This window comes from Triticum aestivum, chromosome 1B (genome assembly GCF_018294505.1).
Source record: "Triticum aestivum cultivar Chinese Spring chromosome 1B, IWGSC CS RefSeq v2.1, whole genome shotgun sequence".
Lineage (NCBI taxonomy): Eukaryota > Viridiplantae > Streptophyta > Magnoliopsida > Poales > Poaceae > Triticum > Triticum aestivum.
Genome location: NC_057795.1, coordinates 28,325,047 through 28,346,667, shown reverse-complemented (window position 1 = coordinate 28,346,667; position 21,621 = coordinate 28,325,047). Strand labels below are relative to the sequence as shown.

The 21,621-nt window shown below is 44.0% G+C and overlaps 1 pseudogene; it reads right to left on the bottom strand.

Annotated features, from left to right (window-relative positions):
- Positions 1 to 17,532: 17,532 nt before the first annotated feature.
- Positions 17,533 to 21,163, bottom strand: LOC123105046 (disease resistance protein RGA5-like; annotated as a pseudogene).
- Between the last annotated feature and the right edge of the window lie 458 nt (positions 21,164 to 21,621).

The following is a 21,621-nucleotide window of genomic DNA, read 5'->3' as shown; positions in this document are numbered from 1 at the left end:
TAATATCTCTACAACTCTAGCGTCACCGAACCCTAAGTGTGTAGACCCTACGGGTTCGGGAGACACGTAGACATGACCGAGACAACTCTCCAGTCAATAACCAACAGCGGGATCTGGATACCCATGTTGGCTCCCACATGCTCCACGATAATCTCATCGGATGAACCACGATGTCGAGGATTCAATCAATCCCGTATACAATTCCCTTTGTCTATCGGTATGATACTTGCCCGAGATTCGATCGTCGGTATACCGATACCTTGTTCAATCTTGTTACGACAAGTCTCTTTACTCGTTCCCGTAACACATCATCCCGTGAAAAACTCCTTGATCACATTGAGCTCATTATGATGATGTCCTACCGAGTGGGCCCAGAGATACCTCTCCGTCATACGGAGTGACAAATCCCAGTGTCGATCCGTGCCAACCCAATAGATACTTTCGGGGATACCCGTAGTGTACCTTTATAGCCACCCAGTTACGTTGTGACATTTGGCACACCCAAAGTACCCTTACGGTATCCGGGAGTTGCACAATCTTATGGTCTAAGGAAAGGATACTTGACATTAGAAAAGCTTTAGCAGACGAACTACACGATCTTGTGCTATGCTTAGGATTGGGTCTTGTCCATCACATCATTCTCCTAATGATGTAATCCCGTTATCAACAACATCCAATGTCCATGGTCAGGAAACCGTAACCATCTATTGATCAACGAGCTAGTCAACTAGAGGCTCACTAGGGACATGTTGTGGTCTATGTATTCACACATGTATTACGATTTCCGGATAACACAATTATAGCATGAACAATAGACAATTATCATGAAAAAGGAAATATAACAATACCTTTTTATTATTGCCTCTAGGGCATATTTCCAACACCTCTACCATCGGGATTGGTGTTAAACCTAAATAATTGTTATTTGGTGTTTGCGTTGAGCATAGACATGATTGGATTATGTTTATCGCAACACGGTTATTCATTTAAGGAGAATAATGGTTACTCTGTTTGTTTGAATAATATATTCAATGGTCTTGCACCTAAAATGAATGGTTTATTGAATCTCGATCGTAGTGATACACATGTTCATGCAAAAAGATATAAAATAGTAATGATAGTACCACATACTTGTGGCACTGCCATTTGAGTCATATCGGTATAAAACGCATGAAGAAGCTCCATGTTGATGGATCTTTGGACTCACTCGTTTTTGAAAAGATTGAGACATGCGAACCATGTCTAATCGTAGATATGCATGAAGAAACTCCATACAGATGGATCATTTGGACTCACTTGATTTTCAATCACTTGAGACATGCAAATCATACCACATGGGCAAGATGACTGAAAGGCCTCGTTTTCAGTAAGATGGAACAAGAAAGCAACTTGTTGGAAGTAATACATTTTGATGTGTGCAGTCCAATGAGTGCTGAGGCACACAGTGGATATCGTTATGTTCTTACTTCACAGATGATTTGAGTAGATGCTGAGTATATTTACTTGATGAAACACAAGTTTGAATTATTGAAAGGTTCAAGTAATTTCAGAGTGAAGTTGAAGATCGTCATGACAAGAGGATAAAATGTCTAGATATGATCATAGAGATGAATATCTGAGTTATGAATTTGGCACACAATTAAGACATTGTGGAAATTGTTTCAGAACTAATACCGCCTGGAACACCATAGTGTGATGGTGTGTCCGAACATCATAACTGCACCCTATTGGATATGGTGCATACCATGATGTCTCTTATCGAATTACCACTATCGTTTATGGGTTAGGCATTAGAGACAACCGCATTCACTTTAAATAGGGCACCACGCAATTCCGCTAATACGACACCATATGAACTATGGTTTAGAGAAACCTAAGTTGTCGTTTCTTAAAAATTTGGGGCTGCGGCGCTTATGTGAAAAAATTTCAGGCTGATAAGCTCGAACCCAAATCGGATAAATGCATCTTCATAGAATACCCAAAACAGTTGGGTATACCTCCTATTTCAGATCCGGAAGCAAAAGTGATTGTTTCTAAAAACGGGTCCTTTCTCGAGGAAAAGTTTCTCTCAAAAGAATTGAGTGGGAGGATAGTGGAGACTTGATGAGGTTATTGAACCGTCACTTCAACTAGTGTGTAGCAGGGCACAGGAAGTTGTTCCGGTGGCACCTACACCAACTGAAGTGGAAGCTTATGATAGTGATCATGAAACTTCGGATCGAGTCACTACCAAACCTTGTAGGACGACAAGGATGCGTACTACTTCAGAGTGGTACGTAATCCTATTTTGGAAGTCATGTTGCTAGACAACAATGAACCCTACGAGCTATGGAGAAATGATGGTGGGCTCGGATTCCGACAAATGGCTCGAGGCCATAAAATCCGAGAGGATCCATGTGTGAAACAAAGTATAGACTTTGGAAGAACTACTTGATGGTCGTAAGGCTATTGGGTACAGATGGATTTTAAAAGGAGGACGGACAATGATGGTAAGTATCACCATTAAGAAAGCTTGACTTGTCGTTAAGATGTTTTCCGACAAGTTCAAGGAGTTGACTGCGGTTAGACTTTCTCACTCATAGCGATGCTAAGAGTCTGTTGGAATTGTATTAGAAGTTACTGCGTTATTTGTGAAATCTTGCAGATAGGATGTCAAAACATTGTTTCCTCGACAATTTTCTTGAGGAAAGGTTGTATGTGATACAACCAGAAGGTTTTTGTCAATCCTAAAAGATGCTAACAAGTATGCAAAGCTCCAGCAATCCTTCTAAGGACTGGAGTAAGCATCTCGGAGTTGGAATATACGCTTTGATGAGATGATCAAAGATTTTGGGTTTATAAAAGGTTTATGAGAAACTTGTATTTCCAAAGAAGTGAGTGGGAGCACTATAGAATTTCTGATGAGTATATGTTGTTGACAAATTATTGATCAGAAATGATGTAGAATTTTTGGAAAGCATATAGGGTTATTTGAAAAGTGTTTTTCAATGGAAAACTTGGATTAAGCTACTTGAACATTAAGCATCAAGATCTATAAGGGTAGATCAAAAAACGCTTAATAGTACTTTCAAATGAATACATACCGTGACAAGATTTTGAAGGAGTTCAAAATAGATCAGCAAAGAAGGAGTTCTTGGCTGTGTTATAAGGTGTGAGTATTGAGTAAGACTCAAGACCCGACCATGGCAGAAGAGAGAGAAAGGACGAAGTTCGTCCCCTATGCTTTAGACGTAGGCTCTACAGTATGCTATGCTGAGTACCGCACCTGAAGTGTGCCTTGCCATGAGTCAGTCAAGGGGCACAAGAGTGATCCAGGAATGGATCACATGACAGCGGTCAAACTTAACCTTAGTAACTAGTGGACTAAGGAATTTTCTCGATTATGGAGGTGGTAAAAGAGTTCGTCGTAAAGGGTTAACTCGATGCAAACTTTGACACTAATCTGGATGACTCTGAGTAGTAAACCGGATTCGTATAGTAGAGCAGTTATTTGGAATATCTCCAAGTAGCGCATGGTAGCTGCATCTACAAGATGACATAGAGATTTGTAAAGCACACACGGATCTAAAAGGTTCAGACCCGTTAACTAATAACCTCTCTCACAAGCGAGATATGATCAAACCCCATGGGTGTTGGAATCATTACAATCACATAGTGATGTGAACTAGATTATTGACTCTAGTGCAAGTGGGAGACTGTTGGAAATATGCCCTAGAAGCAATAATAAAATGGTTATTATTATATTTCCTTGTTCATGATAATTGTCTATTGTTCATGCTATAATTGTATTAAGTGGAAATCGTAATACATGTGTGAATACATAGACCACAACATGTCCCTAGTGAGCCTCTAGTTGACTAGCTCGTTGATCAATAGATGGTTATGGTTTCCTCACCATGGACATAGGATGTCATTGATAACGGGATCACATCATTAGGAGAATGATGTGATGGAAAAGACCCAATCCTAAGCATAGCACAAGATTGTATAGTTCGTTTGCTAAGAGCTTTTCTAATGTCAAGTATCATTTCCTTAGACCATGAGATTGTGCAACTCCCGGATACCGTAGGAATGCTTTGGGTGTACCAAACATCACAACGTAACTGGGTGGCTATAAAGGTGCACTACAGGTATCTCCGAAAGTGTCTGTTGGGTTGGCACGAATCGAGATTGGGATTTGTCACTCTGTATGACGAAGAGGTATCTCTGGCCCCACTCGGTAGTGCATCATCATAATGAGCTCAATGTGACTAAGTAGTTAGTCACGGGATCATGCATTACGGAACGAGTAAAGTGACTTGCCGGTAACGAGATTGAACGAGGTATTGGGATACCGATGATCGAATCTCGGGCAAGTAACGTACCGATTGACAAAGGGAATTGTATACGGGATTGACTGAATCCTCGACATTGTGGTTCATCTGATGAGATCATTGTGGAACATGTGGCAGCCAACATGGGTATCCAGATCCCGCTGTTGGTTATTGGCCGGAGAGATGCCTCGGTCATGTCTGCATGGTTCCCGAACCCGTAGGGTCTACACACTTAAGGTTCGGTGACGCTAGAGTTGTTATGGGAAATAGTATGTGGTTACCGAAGGTTGTTCGGAGTCCCGGATGATATCCCGGACGTGACGAGGAGCTCCGGAATGGTCCGGAGGTGAATATCGGTATATTGGACGAAGGGTATTGGAGTCCAAAATTGTTCTGGGAGTACCGGGTGACGACCAACGTGACCGAAAGGTGTTTCGGAGGCCTCGACAAGCGTTGGGGGGCCTTATGGGCCAAGGGGAGGGGGCACACCAGCCCACTAAGGGGCTGAGCGCCCCTCCCACGCCATCTCACGTAACCTGGAGAGGTAGGGGCGCCACCCCTAGGGCAGCCTCCCCTCCCGGCATGGGGGGCAAGTTTCCTAGGGGGTGGGGGCACCCAAACCCATCTAGGGTTTCCCCTGGCCGCCGCCCCCTCCTCTAGATCCATCTAGAGGGGCCGGCCCCCTCTCCCGTTCCCCTATATATATTGAGGGGATGGGAGGGCAGCCAAACCCTTCCCCTGGCGCAGCCCCTCCCTCCTCCAACACCTCCTCCTCCTCCGTAGTGCTTGTCGAAGCCCTGGCGGAGAACCACGAGCTCCATCGCCACCACGCCGTCGTGCTGCTGGAGTTTTCCCTCAACTTCTCCTCTCCTGTTGCTGGATCAAGAAGGAGGAGACATCCCCGGGTTGTACGTGTGTTGAATGCGGAGGCTCCGTCCGTTCGGTGCTAGATCAGATCTTCCGCAATTTGAATCGCCGCGAGTACGACTCCATCAACCGCGTTCTTGTAACGCTTCCGCTTAGTGATCTTCAAGGGTATGAAGATGCACTCCTTCTCTCTCATTGCTAGCATCTCCTAGATTGATCTTGGTGACACGTAGGAAAATTTTGAATTATTGCTATGTTCCCCAACAACGCCACCCCCTCCAGGCGCGCCCAGGTGGGTTGGCCCCACCTGGTGGCCCTACAGACCCTAAAACTGACGCTATAAATTCCTATTTTTTCAGAAAATTATTAGGGAGGAAGAATTATCTTGTTTCATGATACGGAGTCGTCGTCACCTCCTGTTCTTCATCGGGAGGCCAGATCTGGAGTCCGTTTGGGGCTCCGGAGAGGGGGATCATCCGTCTTCGTCATCACCAACCCTCCTCCATCACCAATTCCATGATGCTCTCCACCGGGAATGAGTAATTCCTTCGTAGGCTCGCTGGTCGGTGAGGATTTGGATGAGATTCATCATGTAATCGAGTTAGTTTTGTTAGGGCTTGAGCCCTAGTATCCACTATGTTCTGAGATTGATGTTGCTATGACTTTGCTATGCTTAATGCTTGATACTTTGGGCCCGGGTGCCATGATTTCAGATCTGAATCATTTATGTTATCACCATTATATCCATGCTCTAGATCCGATCTTGCAAGTTATAGTCACCTACTACGTGTTATGATCCGGTAACCCCGGAGTGACAATAGTCAGGACACTTCCCGATGATGACCGTAGTTTGAGGAGTTCATGTATTCACCGTGTGTTAATGCTTTGTTCCGGTTCTCTATTAAAAAGAGGCCTTAATATCCCTTACTTTCCAATAGGACCCCGCTGCTGCGAGAGGGTAGGACAAAAGATGCCATGCAAGTTCTTTCCATAAGCATGTATGACTATTTACGGAATACATGCCTACATTATATTTATGAACTGGAGCTAGTGCTGTATCGCCCTAGGTTATGACTGTTATATGATGAATATCATCCAACAAATCGCCAATCCAATCCCTATGATTTTCCTACATATTGATCTTGCTAAGTTACTACTGTTGTTGTTACTATTATCATTGCTACAAAACGATTGCTATCACTGTTACCATTACTATTGCTGCTACTACTACTATTAAAGATATCATACTACTTTCCTACTAATCACTTTGCTGCAGATAATTGATCTGCAGGTGTGGTTGAATTGACAACTCAACTGTTAATACTTGCAAATAGTCTTTGGCTCCCCTTGTGTTGAATATATAAATTTGGGTTGAATACTCTACCCTCGAAAACTGTTGCGATCCCCTATACTTGTGGGTTATCAAGACCTTTTTCTGGCGCCATTGCTGGGGAGCATAGTTATATTTGTTGAGTCACTTGTGATTATTATCAATTTATCACTATGTAGAATCTGAAGGATGCTAAAACTAAGATTTTTCCCTCTAAGATGAGGGGAGGTAAGGAACTGCCATCTAGCTCCGCAATTGATTCACCTTCTGTTATAAGTAAACTTGCAACACCACCACATGCTATTAATTCTGATATGTCGCAAGTTATTGATAATGCTACTTCTGCTATGAATGCTACTCATGATGATGCTTGTACCTTGCTTGATAATAATGTGCCACTAGGTGAATTTCTTGATGAACAAATTGCTAGAACAAAAGTTTTTGATAATGCTGAAACTGATGAAATTGTTGAAGCTGATGAAGAGCTTGAAACTGAAACACCTATTAGAACTAGCCCACCTAGATATGAATTACCTAAGGTACCGGAAGGTTATGTTATGAATGAGGAGACAACTAGAGATATTGTTGCTTGTAAGGATAGAGATGATCTGGAAAAAATATTATGCAAGTATAAAGAAACGACTTTGAATGCTAAAATGAAATGTGATCCTCAGTTTGCTACTTCACCTATCTTTATTAATGATAAGGATTTTGAATTCTCTGTCGACCCAGAGTTGATTACTTTGTTTGAATCTGATCCTTTCCATGGTTATGAAACTGAAACGGTTGTGTCACAACTTACTAAGTTGAATGATATAGCCACCCTTTTTGCTCAGGATGAGAAAGTCCGCTATTATTATATTCTCAAATTATTTCCGTTCTCATTAAGGCCTCGTTTGGTAGAGGAGTTTTGGAGGGGATTCGAGAGGCTAATCCTCGAGGGGCCCAGAAACCTCAAAAATCCCCGACGGCCCGTTTGACACGCATGTTTTGTTTGGGCGAACCCATCCGATCGCAGACAAATCTCGCCAAACCACGCGGTTCAGAAGACTCGTGTAGCCCCTCGCGGAATCGGGGAAGAAAACAACCTCCTCGATGCGCCGCCGTCTACTCGACGTGCGTTGCCGCCAGATCCTCGCCGCCTGCGTCCTCCTCCGGCAGCCTGGCATTCTCCTCGCAGGTGATTCGTCCCATCTCCTCCACCCCCCCTCCCCTCCCCAGGTAATTTTCTGAGTTACCCCTTGGCCTCGGCGGTTCCCCCCGCCGGTGCAGCCGCGGCCGCTCCTGCTCAATCACCTTGTCACAGCCGGCATCCTCTCCTGCTTCCTCGTCTGCATGGCCTTGGTCACCTATGCACTCACCAACTCATGCACCACCGAGCAATTGACTGATTAATCTCTATATATGTGAGCACAAGAGGGAACCGGACGAGAAGTGGAAAGAATCTAATCCAAGAACTCTGGAGTTTTTTGTTCCTTCTGTCAATGGTTACTGGCTTGCACATTCCAGATTCTCTTGGAACAGCAGCACTAATGTCTGTCATTTTAGTCTGAATTGTGCTGTACTAGTTCCTGTCATTCTAGAAGCAAGATTTTCTGCTGTTTAAATGCTCCCAGTGTAGTAGAGTAGCGGCCGCAGGTAAATGCAAGCAGCTATCCCCTTGTCGTCCGGTTAATTATCAGAGTTGTTCCTCAGCTTATTACATTCATATGGGCACATGTAGTATTGTTGATGATATAAATGGCTCAGGGATATTTGTGTATGAATGTGTGTGTGGCAATTGCAGTTTGGTGGGTTTAAGTTGATTTACAGCATAGAGGTTTCATGATGGTGTAGGCATGCATTCTAAGGTAAGCTTTCTTGGACTGAACTATAATAAGCAAGCTATTGATTAACTGTTTACGAGAAAATGTCTCATGGTAATATCTGCACATAAGTATAAGGATCAAGCTCACTTGGTTTAATCTTTGTTAGACTGTTGCTGAAATTAATTAAGGTAAGCTTTCTTGTTGTGCACTAGTTCACTAGTTCAGCAAGGGACAAGAATTGCATAGTAGAAAATTCAAATTTACAGTACCATCATATATCAGTGGTAGTGCGTTAATTTACCTTTGAGCATGTCATGCATCCCAACGATTCAGTAATAGAAGATGTAGTAGTGCTCTGGCTAATGAAGAATCTCTTCTCTTGTCTCTGTCTCATGTGGTGTGAATGCCTGCCTTATCTTATAGTAGGTACTTTTGGCATAATATGTTTGTTGGCTAATTGAATCCTCGTAATTTTTTGGGTGTGGGCATGCTATTGTTGTGAACGATGACTTCTAGTTGTTGCATCTGTGTGTATTAGTATGTTATAGTTCGATGACTTCTAGTTGTTTGTCCATCTATGTGTATTTGTATGTCGTAATTCGTTGGGCAAACTGTTACTAGAACATAGGGTGGCCTATTTAGGTTTCTAGTACTAGTTATCTCTCTGACTTGTTGGCCTATTTAAAAAGCTCATCTTCTTTTGTTTTATCAGGTTCTCGGGCAACCACTCGGGTAACTAGAGAAGAAAGATTAAACAAGCTGGACAAACTTTTGACCATTCAAAAACTAGATGATCATGAAGAGCAATTCATCTTTACGAAAACATCATTCTCGGCCTTGCTTGGTCTATAAAATTATAATTGATTGTGAGCTATTGCACAAGTACCTTGTATTGCATATATGTTAAAGATCAAGTTGCTATGAGATACTATTTGTTCCAAGTCATGTTGCTATGAGAGATTATGTTGTTGTGATGTGATTGATATTGCTGTGATGAGATATTGATTACAAGTCAAGCAAAATTATTATGTTGCTGTGAAGAACTGCTGCAAAATTATTCCCGTGTAGCAAGTTTCATCTGGTCACAATATTATTAGGTGAGATTTACAATTTTGTAGCAAGTTGTCTTGCTATGATGCTATTTAACCTCTCAAGATTGGATTTTTAACTGTTTTGCATAATTTTTCTCAATGAGCCAATCCCTCCCAACCAAACAATGTTTTATACGGAGGGGATTTTGGCTGGAGTGGGATTTGAGGATTCAAGGGGATCTCAAGGGATTGGGTGGAAGAGGGGGATTCACCAAATCCCCTGAAATCCCCACCTTCCAAAACCTCCCCAATCCACTTCTACCAAATGAGGCCTCAAGGGTCTTCTATGCCGAGTTTGGCTGTGGTAGTGGTGTTTCCTATGCCTTTTTGACGTGTCAACAATAAAGTTCTGGTGAAGAAATATTACTGCTACTTTTAGTTTAATCTGGGTATTTCCGTTGACCTGAAGCTCTGCAGTAAATGCCTAAAGCATGGTTCACCTTGCTAGCACCCAGAACATTTGCCTTGAAGAACATCAGGCTGTCGTCTACAAATAATGAATGATTTACTCGTGGCGCTAAAGCAGCCATTTGTAGACCACATATTAGATGACTTGTTTGATTTTAAAAGGCACAAAATGCCCTCCGCTTCTAGCAAGAAAAGTTATGAGGAAATATAGGCCCCCTGTCGGATTCTTCGTGATGTTTTGAATTCCTAGAGCTTCTTCCCACTAAACAGGACTGGGAATTTGATTGAATTTACCAGGCTCATGACAATATCAACCCACTTCTTAGTGAAACCAAGTTTCAACATGATGGCTTGAAGGTAATCCCATTCAACCTACCAAAAACATTCATCATGTCTAATTTTAATGCACAATGCTGGTTTTTATCCGCCTCGTTTCGCTTCATAAAACGGAGACACTCATATGCAACGATTATATTATCTATCATTAACCTGCCTGCAATAAAGGTCGATTGCTCCTCCGAGATGATATTAGGCAAAACTAGCTTCAAACGGTTAGCTATGATCTTGAAAGCAATCTTACAGAAGCGGATTATATGGACTAATAGGCAAAACTGAGTGAGAAGCGTCGGATTTTCTTTACCTCGACGATCAGAACCAAAATAGTCTCATTAATACATTCAACCGATTCTGTCCCTTCCACTATTGCGCATAACCACTTTTTTTACCACTGCAATGCAAGCCTCCCAGTGTCCTTGAAAATATGAGCTGGAAATCTGTCTGGACCAAGAGTCTTAAGCTTGATGGGAACATCTAAAAAGAGCGCTTGTTTTACTTCCTCCTAAGTGTATGGAGCATTAGAATATCGTTCATAGCCGTGGAACCTTGCATGAGATTGCATTTGGTACTAGTTCTCGCTGTAAAATGTTGCGGCAATTGCCTCCATCTCTTCCTTGTCCTCGGTCAGCTGGCGAACTGATCGCTACAACAAATTTTTGTCTCCACGTGTTAACCACTCTAAGCGCACCCTTTATCTCCAAAGAATCTCTTCTCCATGGTCCAGGCAGCCTAGGATAGCATGCAGCGCCTCTAGCTGCGCGAGAGCTATATCTCGCTTATAGCAAGATGGAAGCTGCCCTCGCGTGAGGTGTGGCACAAGCAGGCCGACCCATTAGCCTTGGACTTGCTTCGCTCGCTGTAGGTTTTCTCCGTCTTTTTCTTCTTTTTTCGTTTGCTTTTATTTTTTCTTTAGTTCTTTTTGTTTTTTCATCGGTTTACCTTTTTTCTTCGGTATAACTTCAGTTTTCTTTGTTGTTCCTCAGATTTCACAGTTTTTCTATGGTTTTCTTTGTTTCCTTACTGTTTTCGGTTTCAATGTTTCTTTTCCTTTTTGCACTTATTTTCTCCTTTTTTCTTGTTTCATTTTCCTCTTCAGGTTTTTTTGTTTTTTCCTTTTCTTTTATATCTATTTTTGTTACACATTGTTCATTTCGTATATGTGCAAGAACATATTTTTAATACACATTTAACATCTTATGCATGATTAACATTTTTCATATAAATGTGTCATACACATTGCACATTTTTGGTATACATCTAAAACATTTCTTAATATAGGTTTAATGTTTTGATATATACAATTAACATTTATTCAAATATATGTTGGATGTCTATTTTTTCTAACACATTGTAAACGTTTCTTATACATCCGATACATTGCTTGATACATATTTAACATTTATATATACACTTTTAACATTTTTGAAATACATGATTAACATTTTCTAAATACATGATTAACATTTTCTAAAGCATATAGTTTTGGATGTCTATTTTTTCCTTAAACATTGTAAGATTTATGTTTTTCCTGTAACAATAATACATTAGCTATTTTTTCATGGATGCATCACTGGAACATCATGTCCCTGTAACATGAACAAGCTATTTTTCCTGTAACATTAACATGAACAGGAAACAAGCTATTTTTCCAGTAACCTGAATACACCAAGCCAAATGAAAAAACTGGGTGTACTGGAAACAAAACCCAGATGAAAATGCATGTCACAACATCATGCTGCCTACTAGAGTTGCTGTTTTCCGTTGCAATGCTCTCTGATGTGCTACTTGTTTCCATTTTAACGGGCTTTCTATCGTGCACACACTCAAAGACCCTCTTTATCAGTGTTGCATCCTCTTTCTTCCGACCTCTCTTCTAGGTGAATTTTGAAGTAGATATATGTGTCCCGAACCCCAACTTGAAGGCATAATCGTTGTAGAATTTCCGAGAATCCTCGATTGTGTCAAACACCATCCCAACATAGGACGGCAGTGGCTGCGACGAAACATCTCCATCATCTGAATCATCTTGGATTGCATCTTCAGCAAACAACAACCCCTCTGAATCTTCACCACCACCAACAGAAAAATTGCCTTGGACATAGCTCCCTTCCCTTCAGTTACATGTTCCTCCATGGAATCAGCAATTTTTTTCTTGTTTCAAAATTTCAGGCACCCTACAGAAACATGCAACATAATCAAACCAACAGAAATCTGCATGTTCAGGGGTCCCTTGAACATGCAACATGCACAATCAAATCACACAATGGGAGCTGGGCATTAATTAACAGAAACATGAAATGTGTTTTTTTTACTGAAACAGCATACAAAATGAAATCAAACCAGAGGCATTAACAAGTTTCATAAAATTGGAGGAGGGCAACTAACCAATGAAACCAGGGGCATTTACCAGAGGCATCAACCAATGCAACTAAGTTTTTCTGAGTCTCATGTTTCATAGATACAAACAGGCAGGACATGTTGAATAGAGCTAATGTTTCAGGAAATATGGAGGCTCATGTGCAACTAAAATTTGGGAGGCTCATTGCTCTGTTTCACACATGTGTTCATGTTTCAGAGTGGAATAGAGACAGTGTTTCAAAAATAGGATCTCACCGAAGATTTTTGATGGGATCTGCTTGATGGAGCTTCAGGAAACACCACTGAGGGATTTGTGAACCAAGTCGAAGATCCAGGTCGCGGCGGAAGCCCCCGGCGGCACTTGGTGCTGAGAAAGATGGCCGCGCCCGTTCTCCAAGCAGGTGTCCTTGGTGAGCTAGATTGGCGTTCGATCCTACCATCTGGCGCGCGATGTGGTGCGCCATGGAGGTCCCCCACGCCGGCGGCGGCTGATTTTGCAGTGGTTGGGGGCGGCGCCGCACTGGGGGCAGGTCCGTTTGGGCCGGGACAAAGCGCTTGTTTCTGCAACTCGGTCGTTGTTTCAGGAATTAATGAGTGGGGGAGGCGACCGAGTTGCGTGCCAGGAGAACGATTGGATGGCTGTGCGCGCGTAGATCGGATGGCCATCGAGGTGGCGGACGTATCGCGCGGATCCACCGGTGGACGCGTAGCGTCGCCCATATTTTATACATTAGTAACATTTTTTATACACCTGTAACTTTTTTGAAATATATGATTAACATTTATCAAATATTTGTGTTTGATGGATATTTTTGCATACTCATTGTACATTTTTGGTATACGTGGAAACATTTTTAATACACGTTTATCATTTTTGAAATATATGATTAACATTGTTTTGATAGACAATCAATTGTTTTCATTTTTATGTGGTTATGTTCCATTTTTAATACTGTATTACATTTTTGGTATTCAACAGGAACATTTTTTATACATGTTTAACATTTTCGAAATAAATGATTAAAATTTTGAAAAACCTATACTTTTGTATATCTACTCTTTCCTTACACATTATACATTCTTTTATATACATTAAGAAAAAATAATTATATACATGTTTGTGTAAAAATTCCCAAGTAAATTGTTGACATTTTTAAAGAATTTTTATATCTACTTTTTTCATACACATTATATATTTTCGTATACATCGGAAACAACTTTTCTATACATTTAACATTTGGCAAATGCATGATTAACATTTTTCTAAAAATGTATGTAAAATTTATTTTTGTAACATCCCTCCGTCCCAAATTTAGCATATCACCTTGGTCCTAACTTATAAACAAAAGTAAAAAAATCAAAAACAAAATAAAATCATAAAAAACAAAAAACAAAAACGAGGCAGTGGTCTCCGGCGCGGCTGGGCTGGCCCAGCTGGCGCTCGCTTCAGGCGAGGCTAGGCCGGCCGCCCCCTCCCCCTTGCTCCTTTATATACGGGGGCAGGGGGGCACCCCACAACACACAAGTTGATCTTCGTGATCGTTCCTTAGCCGTGTGCGGTGCCCCCTCCACCATATTCCACCTCGGTCATATCGTTGCGGTGTTTAGGCGAAGCCCTGCGTCGGTAGAACATCATCATCGTCACCACGCCGTCGTGCTGACGGAACTCATCCCCGACACCCTGCTGGATCGGAGTCCGGGGATCGTCATCGAGCTGAACGTGTGCTGAACTCGGAGGTGCCGTACGTTCGGTGCTTGGATCGGTCGGATCGTGAAGACGTACGACTACATCAACCGCGTTGTCATAACGCATCCGCTTACGGTCTACGAGGGTACGTGGACATTACTCTCCCCTCTCGTTGCTATGCATCACCATGATCTTGCGTGTGCGTAGGAATTTTTTTTGAAATTACTACGTTCCCCAACAGGGTTCTCTCTAGTAAACTCATGAAAGGTCACGGAGTATGACGCATAAGCTCCACCCGCGGGGAAGACCCAAGGTAGCCACGTATCGGTCAAGGCTTTATGTGAAGCTAGATTCGCAGAAAACTTGCAGTTCAAGGCCCAGTCCACTGTTCAAGTTGTTTACTAGTGTAGCATAGAGTTCTAGGTGGAAGTTCAACTTAACAGTCTCCACTGCAGTACCGATATATAAAACAGTGTTTTGGAACCAAAGGCAAATTTTGTGTGCCTCTGGGATCTGGTGGGGGATTGCTGGAATTTTTGTCTATTTGGGCCTAGCCCAATAGCAGTTTCAGAAATTCCTAATAAATCCTAGAGGCCCACGCAGCCCATTCGTTCAAGGCAAGAGGTGGAACTAAAGTTTAGTCCCACCTTGCTAATTTAGAGGGAGTTGGACCTCTTTATAAGGGAGGCTCCTTGCCCACTTGTATGAGCATGAGAACAAGAGGGACATCCACGCGCGCTCCTCTCCGCCGCCCGCCTCGTTACGACGCGCTGCTCGGCGGGTTGCGGGAATGAGCCGAGCCGATGTAAATTTTTGCCACGCACTACGGGTATACGAAAGGGCACGCGAAAGCTGAAACGTTTTGCTGTAGTGGAGATTGAATACGAACGGCGCACCTCTTCGCCTGCTGTTTGTTCATTTCGTCTCCCTCGTTCTCTTCAGCTCCTAGCGCAGCCTCTCGCCTCCTTCTCTTGCGCCTATAAAAGGGAGGTCGCTCCTCCTAGAGAGACGCACCAGAATCTCTTCCTCCTCTTGCCACAAGTTCCTGAGCACTGCGCTGCTGCTACGTTCTTCCTTATCCCAGCTTGCGGCGTGCACCGCACGTCGGGACAGTAGGCCTCCGAGACCGCACCTTTTGAGTCCTTTACGGGAGAAGGGTGATAAGGTTGCTTCATCACGGACGATCCGGTCGCCGACGACTACTTCCCCGACGACGACTTCTTCCCCGACGTCCACGACCTCCTCAACGACATGGCAGGCGAGGACACCAACCCCAAGTCCAGCGCCCTTCTGCTTCTTCTCCTTTCTGTTAGAAGTCCTGCTACAGTTCTTGGCTCTAGTTTCTGCCCTACGTATGTTAGGTTCTATGTCGTATAAGCAACTTCATCTAGTGTCTGTTCTAGATGTGTTTAGCTCAAGTTCATATATGCAGACGATATTTACCTTCTCTCTGTCAGATTGCATGACTTGCTTTATATTTGCTATTTTAGTCATGCTTTATCTAGTATTTTTATTAATAAAATCATTCGGTAAATTGCTCATATTTCCAACAGTGCCCATGTCTGTTCCCCCTCGCACTCTCCAATACCCACACCGCGGTCTTGTGTACCGTCGACCATGAAGCCTGGAGGATGGCCATGCTCGGTCTACCCTGCTCCTATGTGAGACGAAAGCGGAACCTGTCGTATTCGGGTTCCAGTGGTCGCAACTGGCAGCGGCTCGACCGACGTGACATGCTCGTCCTTGAGGTCGAACGAGATGATCTTGCCAGCGCCCTCCGTGACCCGGTACGTGGCTCTGTCGACGCTGACGACGCCGATGTCGAATCGGCACCTGGCACCGACACCGCCAAACGTCGTCATCGGGACGTCTCGCCAGACCGCCTCCCCAAGCGTGAACACATGGATAGTGTCGAACTCGTAGATCCGGTCGAAGCTACACGGGAGATGCACCACTTTGTACTTCCCCGTGGCCTAGTGGTGCGCTTATTGGAAAAAAAATCGGCAAAATTTCCAATATTTCGCGAAATTTCAATCATTTCGAGGGTGACCGAAATATTTGCATTTCATTTTAAATATTTCAGTATTTTTCAATGTTCGTGTATAAAATGATCGAATCCTTTCTGTACACATAAAAGTTTCGGTAGCCACCTTGTACTTCCCCGTGGCCTGGTGATGCGTGAACCCGTCCGCGGCGTGCCAGGACGGGTGTATCAGGTGGCAAAGCTTGCGCGTGCTGGTGATTATCTCGTCGCACGGCAGCGGCGGGAGGACGAAACTCTCCCGGTGGCTGGGTTGGCGAGGGCGAGGGCGTCGGGGGGCTTGTTGTTGTTGCATAGGCAGATGAGGCCGTTGCACGTGCCCACCATGGACATCTCCCATCCCTCGGCGCTGGCCAGCACCTTCCTCGGTTTCGACCTGCTGTCGGCCCCGAGGACGTGCGCGGAGCCCCCGGCGATCACGAGGGTCCTGCGCGCGGCTCCGGAGGTCTGTGTCCGTGCACTTGCTGACGACGTCGCGCCAGCGCCAACACACAAAGCAGGACCGGTGGCGGGCGTTGGGCGGGAATAGGGATGAAAATGGAGTGGAAAGTTTCCGCTTTTCCGGACCAAAAATGGAAACGGAAAGGAAATATGAAAACGACAATGGACATTTGCAAAACGGAAATGGAAAGAGAATTTTTTATGCGTAAATGGAAACAAAAATTGAACGATATTTTCCGGTGGAACAGACATGGAAACGGAACTTTCCGTTTTCGTAAATATGGAATATCCGTTTCTACTATAGGTAGCCCAACTACCAAATAACACACGATGAAACAATGGGTAGAATGAGTAGAATTGATAATTTGAGGACCAACTTTTACTACCACACATGTACTCAACTAAACCATATACGGAATTGTCATATACTACTACAATACTATCCTATGTTGCTAACATAACCATATTATTTTGTAGTCATGTTAACAATTCCATAAATATATTTGTTCGTTGTTTATATTTCTCTATGATTGAAGGAGGTTTTAAGTTCTGGTCAACAAACCATTTTGTTTCCGTGTCCGCTCTGTATTTGCTCTGTGTCTGTTTCCGCTAGTATTTGTTTCCGTATTCGTTTCTGGTGTTTTTGTATTCGTTTTCGCTTTTGCAAAAAAATATGAAAACAAATATGGTAGCACCCAGTTCCGTCCGTTTCCGCGCCGTTTTCATCCCTAGGCGGGAGACGCCGAAGGATCTCGGCGAGCACGTCCGTGGCGAACGGATCCATGGCAGCAACCACACACGGGCGCGTCGTGTCGGCTCGGCTCGGGTGGTTGCCAGTTATTACCGTATACGAGACTATGACGGCGCGCGTTGCCACGCCCGTTTATTTTTGCTATACAATGATAGGAATTAACTTGATTGCTGACATCATGAACTATTTACATTTAGTAATAATAAAAGTAGCAATACCTCATGTCATTCTTTCATTACTCCATAGAGAGATAACCTGGGATGGTTGGTATGGAGATTTGCTTCCTTCCTTATGACAGCTGCAGCAGCCTCAACTTCAGAAGATGTGGCATCCCGGTTCTGAAACGTAACTTGCACATCTTTCAGATATGGGAGGTGCTCAATACCTAAGTAGAACCCATAGGCCTTTGCCATTGATACAGACAACCCCAGCTCAAGCTTCTCAAGCTTTGGCAATGCCCCTTCCTAACAGAAGGGTCCCTGCACCTTCACCAAAAGGTTCATACACGAGCTCCTTCAAACATGAGAATCCTCTGCCTTGCAAAACTAGCACGTCTTTATGGACCTTGTCGGTATAAAGTTTCAGACAAAGTAATACATGCAGCTCTCCAAGTATGCCAAGAACCTCCTCTGTTATTACACTTAAATTAATGTTCAGGCATGCAAGACTGGTGAGCGCTGGAGTAATCCACTTTGGCAGTTTTGATAAACAGTACAGGGTGTCCATCTCAAATCTTTTGAGGCAAGCTGGAAGAGGAGCCCAACAATCTAGTAACTCGAATAGAGATGAATTACCACCACCTATCCACATGGACTGGAGTTTGTAGCTGCCAAGCTTGCATAGTGCAGTGAGTAACATCTCGGAACTACTCTTGTAGTTTGGAGATTCTTCACTGGTACGCCAGCACAGTAGATGGAGTACCTTCAAATTTATCAGGCTCCCTAGCTCCTTCACTGCATCTGCTGAACTGATGGTAATATTAAAGCCTGAGATTTCCCTTAAGTTTGTCATATTCCCAATCCCGGTTGGTATCTTACTCACAGTTGAGCCACTGAATAGATGTTGTAGTTTTGTGAGCTGAACAATTCTGGCAGGAAAGTCTCTGATTTCTGTATCCCTTAAATCCAGCGTCTCTAGATCAAGCAGCATCACAACTCCAGATGGTAGCTCCGATATGTCCGTTCCATTAAAACTTAGGTACTTTAGCTGGAACAGGTTTTCCATACCATCCATATCATATTGTGCCACGCCCCGGCAACCTTGAAAATCTAGTACACGTAATGTTTCAAACTTAGTAAGACTGGGCAAGTGTTTCATGCGATCTGATGATGTTATTATAAGAGATCGGACATGGCTTAGATCTTTCTTTGCCAATACAGATGCAAGCTCCTGGTCAATATCCTGGATCGATAAACGTCGAATAGAACACTGAGAATTTCCCCAAACAGTTTGACTGCCGTTCACCACCGTGATGAAATTTTCTTCAATCGATTTCGAAATGATAAGTTCGAGCATCATGTCATGAACTCGACAGGCCCGCACCTTTCCATCATAACGAATGTCCACTGGTTGGACCAGGCTTTTATTGATAAGCTCGTAAAAATAACTTTCTGCAACCTCTTGACAGCTCCTCCCACGCTGTTCAGAAATAAAGCCTTCCGCAATCCATTGCCTCACCAACCTTTCTCTGTCAATCACATAATCCTCGGGGAAATTACTTAAGTGCAACAAGACAGTCTTGAGGTTTGGTGGAAGATCATTATAGCTCAATGACAGTATGTTTTTCATTCCCTCTAGACTTTGGTTTCCGTTCAAGTCAGAACCAATTGATCTTTTTACCTTCTCCCACTCTTCTTTGACACGTGGTCTGTTAGCTAATAAACCAGTTATACTGATAATTGCCAATGGTAGGCCTCCACACTTTTTCAAGATAGTATTTGAAACTTCAATAAGCATATCAGGGCAGCGGTCATCTGGACCAAAGATTCTGTTAAAAAATAGTCTTTCAGAGTGGATGTCGCTTAGAGGTGTCATTTCATAGATCCGGTCAGCACGATTTGGACAACAAGATCTTGCTACTTCTAATATGCGTGTTGTAGTTATAATTCTGCTTGAAGAATCATTCTCTGGAAAAGCACAGTTGATTGCTTTCCATGCTAATGTAGACCATATATCATCAATGATGACAAGATACCTAATACAGGGGAGTAGGAGTATAAATCAATTAGGATATAGATATAATTGCACTAAAAAAGAAAAACAATCGTAAAATTCCTATCGGCCTATAAACCATGCAATGGCAAGCACAACTAGAGATGCAATGGTGTTTGTACTGTGCACATCAAAATTACATCCTCGAAACAATTAACAAGAATACTGATATTTGCACATGACGCATATTTCATAGAAAATAATTAGCAATACCATATATTACCTTTTATCTTGTAATAGTTCTCTTAGCTTTCCAATGGATTTCTGTTCATCCCAACTCTCCAAATCCTTTGTGAATTCAGCATTGCAAGACATATATGAGATTAAATCCTTGATGATTTTCTTTGTATCTGGCTTTTGGGAGACCGACACAAGAGCATGACAATCAAAATGCCCTTGAATCTTGCGATAGACTTCATTCGCCAATGTTGTCTTTCCCAATCCACCGAACCCAACAATAGACAGTACCCTGCGACGTTGCTTGTTCTCTTCTTCCATCATCCACTTGGCAAGGTCGTCCCTTGGACCATCAATTCCGACAAGGTGTGCCTCCTCAGCAAAAAGAGCGGCCAACCGGGGATCCACGGTCGCATGGCCCGTGGTGCTAGAAGCAACATCATCCAGCTTGTAGCTAGTCTTCAGCTCTTTGACTTGCTTGATACGAAGCTTCAGGTCGTCGATTTGGCTGGCGATCCCATGCCGAGCTCCAAGGGTTTTGAGACGGCGAGCCATCTTGCGGAAGATCTCCTTGAAGCCGCCGTCATCACCCCCACCATCGCCGAGCTGGTGGATGAACTTGTCAAAACAATCCTCGGTATCGTAGGACAGCTCCCTGACCAGCGAAACCCATATCTTCACCTGCTCATCGGGATTCTCTAGCCTGGTGTACTTCGTCAGAGCACCATGCATGCCGGCAAGCTCAGCCTTGAGGGACCAGATCTCGCGGCGGACCATTTTGAGGCGTCCGCACTCATTGGCGAGCAAATTAGCGAGCTTCGCTAGCAGAGGACCCAAAGCACCCAGTGCGGCGGTCACCACAGGCGCCATCATAGTCCCCTGCTTCAGCTCCCGGCCTGACTGGTTCACCACGCTCCGTCTTTGCGGAGAAGCTTGGGCTGCCAGTACTCAAACATCAATAGCTCGAACGAGAACAAGAACGAAACAACTGCAGCAGGGATCGAGCAAAGCATCAGCAAATCGAGCAAAACATGAAGCAGAACGAATGAAGCAAACCATGAGCAGCACAGAACTCATACCCGTCGGAATCTCCGTGTAACGCCGGCGCACCGCGAGCCCAGCGCAGCCTCGGTTTGGCGCGTCAACGAGATCCGCGAGCAGCCAGGGGAACGAGAGCCGCCGCCGCCGCCGCCATGGAGTGGAGCCTGGAGTGTGGAAACCTAGCTACTGGAGTGGGGGTGGGATCTCGCGATGGATGTAGTGGACTGCCATGGGCTATGGATTAGCCCATCGCTGTAGAACCGAGCGAGTTTCCGGGTGACTGCGGAACTGTAGACACTCTCCGTATCTCTTGCGAATTTGCGGCGGCGGCGGCCGCCGCCGAACCCCACGGGGCGTGGTGCTGCAGCGGATTTAGGGGCGTGAAGGTGAGGGAAGCAGGCGCGGTAGTTCATGCCGACAAGGGGAAGCGGGGGATCTGGAGAGCTGCCGGTCGAGGTGGTGTACGTGCTGGGCTCCGGCCGGCCGCGCGTGCGTTGATTGTTGTTGCTCTGGTCGGTTGCGCCATGTCCTGTTCCTTTCGTTGATTTTTTCTACTCAAATCTGATGTTATCACAACAGCATATATCCTCTTTCCATCCCTTCAAGCAAACACAACAATGGCTATCTTCAACCACCTGACTTTCTATCTAACCAAATAAAAAAAGTGGCTATCCCTAACCAGGTGGATGGGGATACCCATAACCATCTTAGCCCATCCCCTGAACCAAACACGCCCTCAATGATTGATGCGGCTCTGTTCA